The sequence below is a fragment of the Aulonocara sp. 'chitande type north' Nkhata Bay genome, linkage group LG2 (assembly GCF_057382095.1).
Source record: "Aulonocara sp. 'chitande type north' Nkhata Bay isolate Kocher_YH1m ecotype deep benthic linkage group LG2, A_spYH_male_GT1.1, whole genome shotgun sequence".
In the NCBI taxonomy this organism is placed as follows: Eukaryota; Metazoa; Chordata; class Actinopteri; order Cichliformes; family Cichlidae; genus Aulonocara; species Aulonocara sp. 'chitande type north' Nkhata Bay.
This window is the reverse complement of record NC_141345.1, coordinates 12,737,154-12,748,385: the sequence shown is the minus strand read 5'-3', so window position 1 is coordinate 12,748,385 and position 11,232 is coordinate 12,737,154. Positions and strand designations below refer to the sequence as shown.

Below are 11,232 nucleotides of genomic sequence, written 5' to 3'. Positions count from 1 at the left end.
GCGTCAGTGTATCATCTGCAGAATGCTAGTATGTTAAGTAGCACTATAAGTGTATGTTATGTTAGTGGCAACCTGCACCTTCAGAAAATGTGGTGTAGAATTTGTTCTAGGGTTAGCCAGGCAGTATTGAGTATGGGTGTTATGGCGAAAGATGTAAGTTGGTGAGCGTGGTATTTGCAGTTGTCTGTCGCCATGTTGTGTTATGTTCAGGTTGTCTTGTTTCTTTATGTTGTTGTGGGTTCTTAAGAATGACACCATTAGTTGAAGAGAAGGTATTTTATCGAACTGTGGTTCACATGTAAACAAATCTTCGCCATCACAGTCTACTCCGAGGTAACTCCCTCTGCTCTCTAGCTCCCCCTACAGTCTAGGAGTATTAACAACATAAAACATGATACTAGGCAAATAAGGATTTGCTGTTATCATTACATCTTCCTTCAATAAAATAACATACCTACTTTCACAAACACAAACAGTCTCTATTTGTTGTTTTTACTTGTTAAACCAGGCTTTGTCAAAGTAACGTTAACAACACAACTACACTCTAAGAAATGACACACTGATGTTGGTAGCATTATGTAAATGCTTCATGTTAAAACTAATGCCACCAATTGATTTTTAACTTTAAACACAAGTATGTTGTTTTGAATTTAATTAACAACATAATATTTCAATACAACAAAATGCAGTAAATTAAATCCAATGTAAAAAGTTCATTTAAAATGAAGAGCACTTTAATTTAAAGAGGATTGTCCTAATAGGCTCTCCGTACTTCTGAGTTTGCACATGTGCAGTGTGGAAGTTTGATCATCCGCCATTTTCAACTGAGACTTGCATATGCTTAGCATCCTGGATAGAATCCATCGCCATCTGAGGATTATTTGGTAAGTTCAACAATTTAAGGATGACAAATTTGATTAATGTATACTAACTAATACACATCTGACACTTTCGGGAATACTTTTGCATTTTTTTTAAACAAATGATGCCTGGCAAATTTTTTAACACTCTAGCTTGTATACCTCTCTCACATGTTAGAAGTATGAAAACATTTAACAAATATTGTTGAACCTGCTTCGGTGTAATTTTCCAAAATCTTTTGCGATTCTTGTTAAGATGAGACTTGCCTACTAAGACCGACAGTTTTAAAATTACTCCCATCTACCGCACCTGCTCCCTGACATCAGTAATGACCACTGGGAGCGCCAGCGATCCTGTAGTTTGAAGAATGAAATGAATGTGTAGTGTATTTTAGAAATGTGCATCAATTAAGTTGCTACATTGTTTGAAAGAATTCGACTCCATGTTGATTTCTGGTTTAGTGTCAGAAATCTTCACTGAAGAAGCTTCACTTTTCTTTCCAAGCTCCTTAGACTACGATGACCTGGATGACTGTGAACCTTCACAGACTTATTGTTATCCACAAAATGTCATGATAGGATTTTAAGTCCATATTGCCCAGTTCTAATCTTCTATTTAATTTTAATATTTTTAGGGGCACAATTATTAAATATATTGTTGAACAATCTAGAATTGATTAAAGCAAAAATGAAAGCTTTCACGTAATGTCAAAATTGAAAAGCTTCGATTTTTGGGTTCATATATTTGTTAATCTGACACAGAGGAGTCAGTGCCTTACCAATCATGAACCTCACTGCACATCACTGATGTGAGTTATGAAACATTGCTTAATCACATATCTGCTATGTGTTAATATTTTTGACTTTGTTTTGTAAAGAGGTTGAAAGGAACCAAAATAGGAAACTTCTCTCATATTGAGTTCTTATCTCCACCAGAATCCCAGCGTTGATGTTTGACAGGAATGCATTCTGAAAGCTGTCTGTGTCTACTTAAATGAAAAGCCAGATGACCTGTTCAAGGAATTCTTGGTAAGTTAAAAAAGGAAAACGATCAGTTATTTTCCTTTTTTAAATTTGGGATTGGAAATGGAAGGTGGACTTACTTGTCCATATGTATATGTACGCAATTAACTTATCTTTTTTTAATTTTTATTTAAAGGATGTGGATCTTGGTGCAAGCAGAGAAACAGAGCAGCTGACTTTGGGAGTCTATGTTGTCAGACATGAGAGCAAACTCTGCAGATACACCTGAGGACATTGGTGTCATCATAGAAGGATGCACTGTGCTGCAAGCTCTTAGTGATGTGGCAAAGGGTTGTGCCCTCCTGCTTGGGAGGGCACAAGCAGGCACAAGCAGGAGGGCTCAGATTTAGACTAATCTATAGTCTAAATCTGAGCTACCCAAAGCACCTGAAATCTATAGTCTAAATCTGAGCTACCCAAAGCACCTGAAATACACATTTGAATTTCTTCAGAAGGTGCTGATGGAGTTGGATGGGAACAACCTATCCATGAAGGTGCAGGTTCTGAAAAACAAACTGCTTGAGTGAAACAGCCTGCAGTGAACTATAGAGGACACTGAACTTTAAGGTTCTCGAACCCTTCTCCTTGCACTTCATAAACTGTTCAGTTTGAATTGCCACAAGAACTTCTGCAAGGCCTTTCACTTTTCTGCGTTCTTTGTTCTTGAACCTTTACCAACATCCAACTACACTGAAAAAGACTGCTCCTAACTTTGGACTTCAGTTTAAGTTTTGAAGCAAAGGTTATTTTTCTAAATATGGACAAAAATGACACAAAAGTAATTTCTACCTGCTGTTTGCAGGGCTGTATTGTGGGCTTTTCATTGTAGCCCAATCAAGTTTAAATTAAGTCATGTTAATGTTAAAAATGTTGGAATCATAACACTTTCCAGTTTTAATAATTTCAGTTTAACATGACATTCTGTATCTTGTCTTCCTGCACCTAAAATGCACTTGAATATATGTAAAGATTGTTTGGGGAAAAAGATCTAGAAGCATTTGAATTGCTCAAAGTGTGCTTCAACAAGTTTTACACAAAGTGTTATTAAAGTTAGGTTAACTGAATAAACTTGTGTTCGATTTATTTAATTTACAAACTTAAATAGACTAAGTTGCAATTCTGTTAAAGTGATTTAATCCTATAGTTTCAGTAGAGCGTGTTTTGGGTGAGTAGATTTATCAGATTTACTTAAAATTTGTTGTTCAAATTAAATATATCATACATTTTATATTTCACTAACCCAGTTGTGTGGAACCGGTTGACATAACTGGGTGGAGTAAATACAACATGTTATTTCTCAAAGTAAGTACAGCTTGTTTTGGTTGAGTAGGTTTTATTTAGTCTTCTCAATTTAAATCAACAAGGTTAGTTATATCAACATTATGATATTCAGCTAATACAACATGATTCTTTTGATTTGCATTTAATTATCCAAATCTTATCAGATGTACTTAAAATTTCTTGTTCAAATTAAATGTATCATACATTTTATATTTCACTAACCCAGTTGTGTGGAACCGGTTGACATAACTGGGTGGAGTAAATACAACATTTTATTTCTTAGAGTGTAGTTTTCAACAATTATGGTCCATTCAACACTAGTAACCAAACATAGTGAAACTTGCATAGATACTATGACATCATCTTCCAAACAACATGTCAACACATTACATCTGTTCAATCAGTCTCAAAGGTGGCTTCACTTGTCTTACAGATCTTCTCAGTGTTTGTTCTTGTGTATGCATAGGTGTTTCAGTTGATAGTGTCTCATGTGTGTGTTGGGGTTGTTCAGCAGCCTCCAACCTCTGCTCCACTACTACTGGTCCCTTAAGAAGATCTCGGCGATTTCTTCTCAGCATAGCTCCATCTTCTGTCTGAATGATGTATGATCGTGGTTGGCCTTTCCTTAGAACAGTTGCTTTCTGTGCCCATGTGTTGGTTCTGTCTTTGAATCTCACTTGATCCCCAGCATGCAGTTCAGGTAGGTTTTTTGTTCCTCTGTCATAATAGAACTTCTGCTTTGCTTTTTGTTGCTCCTTAAACTTCTTCACGCTGTTTCCTTCTTTTGTTTTAAGCAGATTATCCTGAATGGGCAGGTTTGATCTCAGGCGTCGTCCCATAAGAAGCTGTGCTGGTGACATACCACACTCAAGTGGCGTTGTGCGGTATACTAGCAGGCTTTGGTAGAAGTCCGCACCACTGTCTCTCGCCTTACTCATCAGCCTCTTCACTGTTTGGACAGACTTTTCCACTAGTCCATTAGATTGTGGGTAGTGCGGGCTTGATGTTGTGTGAACAAAGTCCCTGTGGTGGGGCGTGGTTTGCGGTACCGTGCGGATGCCGTGCAGGTGCGTCCGCACGGCACCGCAAACCACGCCCCACCACATACCCCCATCGCCCGATTGAGGCCGGGGAGCAATCTGGCCGAACCTACTCCCCCCCCCCCCGCGAACTGGGGCGAGACTCGGCCCAAAACATCGGCACCCCAGCCCAAGCGACGGGGAAGCGTCCATTCTGGTGGCCGCCCGCGCATCCAGCGGCAACGGCGAAGTTGGTCCGGAGGTCGGCCGCGTAGCAAGCGGACACGGCCCCACAGGCATGGCCGTGAGCTCCTGTACCCAGGCGGCTGGGCAGACGTCAGGCGCGCAGAATCGACTGGTGGCAGCGAGGCTGGACTAGCCAGCCCGCCGACCCCCGGCTTAGCGGGGCTGTCCCGCTCCTCTGCCTCCAACTCCGGCTGCGCAGGCTGCCCTGGAGCAGGGATCTCCGTCTCCTCGCACAGCTGCTCCGCCACCGCCTCCGCCACTCCCGTTTGGAGCGGCTCCCCGCACTGCGCCTCCGCCTCCAGCAGGCACAGCCCCTCGTCCACCTCTGGGTGGAGCGACTCCTCTTCCTCCGGCAGGTGTAGACCCTCGCCCGCCTCGTCCTCCGCCTCCGATTGGAGCGGCTCCTCCACCGCTCCACCGCTTCACTGTCCTCGGGACACACTTGTAGGGGTGGCGCCCAGGCCCAGAGCAGCGCCACCAGCTCCCCAATCCTTTCCAGGTGGCGCTCGGACCGGTCCTGCAGCTCTTCCTGCTGGCGACGCACCTCTGCCGCCTGCTCCCGCTGGGCGGCCGCCATTTCGGCCACCCTCCGGGCCAGCTCCTCCATTCCCTGGCTCCGATACGGACCCGCCGTGCCGCCTCCTGGGTTTCGGCACCAATGTGGCGTGAATAAGGCACGGTGGGACCACGGAGCAACGTTCAGAGCCAACTTTATTTAATTCACGTCACACCACACACACACACCAACCCCTGAGTCCCCGTGTTTTAACACGGCGGGCGTGATTGCGGATGCCGTGCAGGTGCGTCCGCACGGCACCGCAAACCACGCCCCACCACAGTCCCATTCTTTGGCAAACTGTCCAAACCTAATATTGGAGAATTGTGGTCCATTGTCTGTGAAAACTTCACTTGGCACACCATGTCGTGCAAATACAGCTTTCATAGAGGTGATTACAGCCTCTGCTGTTGTTGTTTGCAGTCTACTTCCGGATACAAAGAGTAGTAGTCTGTGACCACAATATACAGTGGGGCAAAAAAGTATTTAATCAGCAAATGATTGTGCAAGTTCCCCCACTTAAAATGATGACAAGGATTTATTAAAGGATGTAAAGGATTTATTCGTAAATTAGGGTGGAAAATAAGTATTTGGTCACCTCAAACAAGGAAAATCTCTGGCTCTCACAGACCTGTAACGTCTTCTGTAAGAAGCTTTTCTGTCCCCCACTCGTTACCTGTATGAATGGCACCTGTTTGAACTCATCATCTGTATAAAAGACACCTGTCCACAGCCTCAAACAGTCAGACTCCAAACTCCGCCATGGCCAAGACCAAAGAGCTTTCGAAGGACACCAGGAAAAGTATTGTAGACCTGCACCAGACTGGGAAGAGTGAATCTACAATAGGCAAGCAGCTTGGTGTGAAAAAATCAACTGTGGGAGCAATCATCAGAAAATGGAAGACATACAAGACCACTGATAATCTCCCTCGATCTGGGGCTCCACGCAAGAGCTCATCCCGTGGGGTCAAAATGATCATGAGAACGGTGAGCAAAGATCCCAGAACCACACGGGGGGACCTGGTGAATGACCTGCAGAGAGCTGGGACCAAAGTAACAAAGGTCACCATCAGTAACACACTACAACGGCAGGGAATCAAATCCCGCAGTGCCAGACGTGTTCCGCTGCTGAAGCCAGTGCATGTCCAGGCCCGTCTGAAGTTTGCCAGAGAGCACATGGATGATACAGCAGAGGATTGGGAGAATGTCATGTGGTCAGATGAAACCAAAGTAGAACTTTTTGGTATAAACTCAACTCGTCGTGTTTGGAGGAAGAAGAATACTCCTACCATGTGAATTCATGGATTTTTTTTTTCACATTCTGTCTCTCACAGTTGAAGTGTACCTCTGGTGCAAATTACTGACCTCTGTCATCATTTTAGGTGGGGGAACTTGCACAATCGGTGGCTGACTAAATACTTTTTTGCCCCACTGTAGTCCTTTCCTCCAGACACAAAGAGGTCAGCCCCCACTTTCTGATATGGTCGGTCTGGCACTGGGTGCGGCTTTAGTGGCTCGGCAGGATTGCTTGCTTGATATGTCAGACATGTTGAACAGTTCGACACTTCATTTGTCACATCCTGATTAATCCGTGGCCAGTACATCACCTCACGTGCTCTCCTTTTACATTTTTCCATGCCTAGATGCCCTGCGTGTATCTTTTTGAGCATCTCTCCTCGCATGCTCTTTGGGATGACAATTTTACTTCCCTTGAACACCACATCATCCACTACAGACAGTTCTGCTCTGCAGTTCCAATACTCTTGAATAACAGGTGAGCAGTTTTGCTTACAGCTGGGCCATCCATCTATGATGGTTTTGCGCAGTGCTTGTAACGTTCCACCTTTGCTTGTCTCCGTTCTGATGAGCTCCATCTTCCCTTCTGCAACAGGAAGTGCACTTGTGACCATGTTCACATATGCTCTTACATCATCATCCATCTTGGTGTTTGCTGGCTCATTCGGATCAACAGCTTGGGATAATGTGTCAGCTGTGTACATCAGCTTGCCAGGTGTGTACATCACGTTAAGCGTGTAACGTTGCAGCCGGATCATCATTTTTTGGATTCTCAGCGGACAGTCATTTAGTGGTTTTTGGAACAATGCTATCAGTGGCTTGTGGTCAGTTTCAACACTGATGGCCTGCCCAGACACAAACTGGTGAAATCTCTCACAGGCGTATGTTATGCTGAGCAGTTCTTTTTCAATCTGTGCATATCTTGTCTCTGCGTCTGTCATGGATCGCGATGCATATGCAACAGGCTGCCACTCATCATACTTCTGCAGAACAGCTCCAAGCCCACTCTGTGATGCATCTGATGAGATCTTAATAGGTCTCATTGGATCATAAAACTTCCAAACTGGTTCCTTTGTAAGCAGATCTTTCAAGTCACGCCATGCTTTCTCATGTTCATGATTCCACTCCCATTCGATTCTCTTTTCAGTTAGCTGTCTCAGTGGCGCCATTTTTTCTGAGAGATTGGGGATGAATTTTCCCATGTAGTTTATCATGCCATTAAATCTCTGCACATCTTTCTTGCATTGCGGCCTCGGCATGTTTTCAATTGCAGACACCTTTTGAGGATCTGGTCTGATGCCTTCACTGCTCAGGATATCTCCAACGAATGTCAGTTCCTTCGCCCCAAGCTGACATTTCTCTTTGTTCAGCTTCAGATTGGCTTTTCTGGTTGCTTCAAGAACATTTCTCAGTCTCATGTCATGTTCAGGTTTTGCGCTACCCCACACAATAATGTCATCCATTGATGTGTCTACTCCTTCCAGGTGTTCATAGATCATGTGTATTGTCTTGTGATACACCTCAGGTGCTGAAGCAATGCCAAACGGTAGTCGCCGGAATCTGTACCTGCCAAATGGGCTGTTGAACGTGCACAGTTTTGAACTTGCTTCCAGCTTCCAGCTTCAGTTGCCAAAATCCTGATGAAGCGTCTAGCTTGCTAAAGTACTTCGCTTTTGCAAGCTGTGACATTATCTCTTCTCTTGTAGGTAGTTTGAAATGTTCTCTCTTTATTGCTCTATTCAGATCTCTAGGATCCATGCAAACTCTGAGCTTTCCAGTCTTTTTCTCCACAATAACAAGAGAACTCACCCACTCCGTTGGTTCATCGATCTTTTCAATCACTTCCAGGTTTTCCATCCTGTCCAACTCAGCTTTCATTGGCTTTTGTAGAGCAAATGGTACTTTGCGGCATGGATGAATGACTGGTGTTACACTTTCATCGACTCTGATTGTGTGTTCTCCAGCAAGGCAACCAAGTTCCTGAAATAGGTCACCATATTCCTTCATCAACTCATTATAGTCCATGTCATCATCAGTTTCCACAACGAGCACTCTTTTCACTAGGTTCAGACTCTCACAGGCATGTAACCCTAGTATAGGCTGCACAGTCTTCGGCACCACAATGAATGTTAGCGTGTGCTCCTTGTCTTTGTGTGTCAATTTAACCATGCATTTTCCTTTCACAGGTATTTCTGCACCTGAGTATCCACTCACTTTCACCTTCGTTGCATGCATTTTAGGTCTAGGTCTGATTTTCTTGAACTCTGCTTCTGATATGACATTCACTTGAGCTCCAGTATCCAGCTTGACTTTCATGAGTGTGTCATTCACTTTGAGTGTCATTATCCAGTCCTTTTCACCTGTCTTATTGTCTGTCACTGCAGCTACATAGAGTTCCTCTGTGTCTTCTTCATCCACAGTAGGGCTGGGCCATATTATACCGTTCACGGTAATACCGGTATAATGTTAGGCAACGATAGGAAAATGAAATATCGCGATAGAATGGGAGTAAAACGCGCATGCGCAGTGCCTTTGTTTTCATACGCACATGGCCGATTGTTGAGTGAAACAGATGAACCAGAATTGGTTTGTAAAAATGGTGCAACTTCCGTGATGTGGAACTGGTTTGGTGTTTGTCCGTCAGATACACAACAAAGCACATTTTTTTGCAGAACATGCAAGCGGCCGTTGTTATTGTCATATTTGTCGGACTAAGATGCTCTTAAATCTGGGAGTAATCTGGGTCCTAAACTCCGTATGCTTCAGGTCAAACAACACTGCAGCATCACTTAGAGTTAAAAACTGTCTAAATTCTTTCATCTTTAATAAAACGATCAGCATTGCTGCTTTACCAGGTGTAACTATAAAGTTTAACTTCCAGGCATCCATGAAAACAAAAGTTATTACATTTAACGGAGTTAGAAGTTAGCAGGAAGCTAGCGGAAGTTAGCTCGCTAGTTTCGCTAGTTACCTAAGCATGATATTGCATGTTCTGACTGAGAGATTTCTGAAAAAAATCAAACGTACAGCTCTGCTATCACTTCCAACATAAATGAAGACAGGAAACTAAACAGCAGTGACGTTTGTAGGGTTACTGAAGTTGGGCTAGCTGGTATATAATGATGTGCTACGTGATCACTAGCGACACAGCTATGTTAGCATAACATAAACAGTGAAGCTGGAGGACGAACACTAACACTTTTCCACTTATAAAAGTTAACGTGAAGGTTCTTCATGGTTAGAGACAAATGCAATCGCATGGCAGGATGCTGTAAACAGACCAAACTTCAGTCAGGAGAACAACTGAGATAATCCATCCACAATACGAGGTTAGTCATTAATATACTGCAACAACATGGGAATAGAGCAGCTGCCAGAGAATTCAACATTAATGAATCAATGGTACAGAAGTGGAGGAAGCAAGAAGAATGAGTTTAATAAAGTTTGATTTATCTGACTGCTTTGTTTCGCTTAATGTGCCTTATAATCCCGTGCACCTTATGGTCCGAAAAATGCGTACTGCACACTGCAGTTTAATGTTGCAAAGCACCTCTTTTTAACTTCAGTGGATATTATACATGGTTATGCTCAGGATATGTCAGCCCATTTCTACTGGAAATGCCTTTTGGTTAAACTTTCAGCAAGGAATTTGCATTTGCACTGTTACATTTTTATAAAGCTTTAATGTACATAAAAACCAGCTTCTTGTTTAAGTGAAAATAAATGGAAGGTTGTCTTTTTGCGCTAGTAATGTTGTGGAGTTGTATTTTGTCTCGCATCAATTATATCGTCGGTTATATCGTTATCGCAAATTTTCAAATATATATCGTGATAAATATTTTTGGCCATATCGCCCTGCTCTAATCCACAGTATGGACTGCACTTTGTTTCAGGGTTTGAGCTTTGCAGCACCTAGTATAATGGTTATTTTTGTTACAATTATTGCATCTTTTCCCATATGCTGGACATTATTTAGGAGGATGTTGCATTCCATTCCACCACAAGTCTTTTCTTTTCTGTCCCTGTTTGCTGGCGATTTCAATTGCAGTTTCATTTCAGCGGCAGCACTCTCCTTTTTGACTCTGTGTGTGTTCTTATTCACAGCATCCACTCTGCAGCTGTCACTAAGTAGTTCTTTAGCTTGTGCCCTCACTGCTTCAGCTGCTCTGCACAGTGTTAATGCTTTTTCCAGGTCAAGATTTTCCTCTCTCAGTAGCCTGTCTCTCAGACCGTTGTCTGGAATCCCGCACACAAGTCTGTCTTTTATCAAAGAGCCTGTCAGTCCTCCAAATTCACATGTTTTACTCCTGTTCTGCAGCTCTGTGACATACTGATCTATTGTCTCCCCTGTCTTCTGTACACATGTGAAGAATCTGTGCCTCTCAAATGTCACATTTCTCTTAGGTATGCAGTAAGCCTCAAACTTCTCCATTATTTTATTCAGCTTCATTCCGTCACCATCAGTAAACATGAAGTTATTATAGACTTCCAGTGCCTCATCACCCACTATATGCAAAAACACTGACGCTTGCTTTTTATCACTTGCCTCGTCAAGTCCAATCGCTGATAGGTACAATGTGAAACGTTGCTTAAATCTTCTCCAATTTTCAGCCACATTTCCAGTCAACTGAAGAATCGGTGGTGGGTGTAAGCGTCCATGCTTATGTCGCTAGGTCTCTTTTCTCTCCCTCGGCGAGTTAGCTACACTACGTTCACTGCTAAGCTGATCCGTTGGTACTGCTATATTGTAGTCCGTTACCTTTCTTCAAGTCCATCTTCTGACACCATGTCTTGTTTCTTTATGTTGTGGGTTCTTAAGAATGACACCATTACTTGAAGAGAAGGTATTTTATCGAACTGTGGTTCACATGTAAACAAAGCTTCACCATCACAGTCTACTCCGAGGTAACTCCCTCTGCTCTCTAACTCCCCCTACAGTCTTGGAGTATTA

At 43.0% G+C, this 11,232-nt stretch overlaps 1 long non-coding RNA gene across 1 annotated transcript; it reads left to right on the top strand.

Annotated features, from left to right (window-relative positions):
- The first annotated feature begins 563 nt into the window (after window positions 1-563).
- LOC147337473 (uncharacterized) lies at window positions 564-2,921 on the top strand. The gene is made up of 3 exons (XR_015124801.1): window positions 564-884; window positions 1,797-1,889; window positions 2,020-2,921. It is a non-coding gene; the product is annotated as an uncharacterized LOC147337473 (long non-coding RNA).
- Window positions 2,922-11,232: the final 8,311 nt, after the last annotated feature.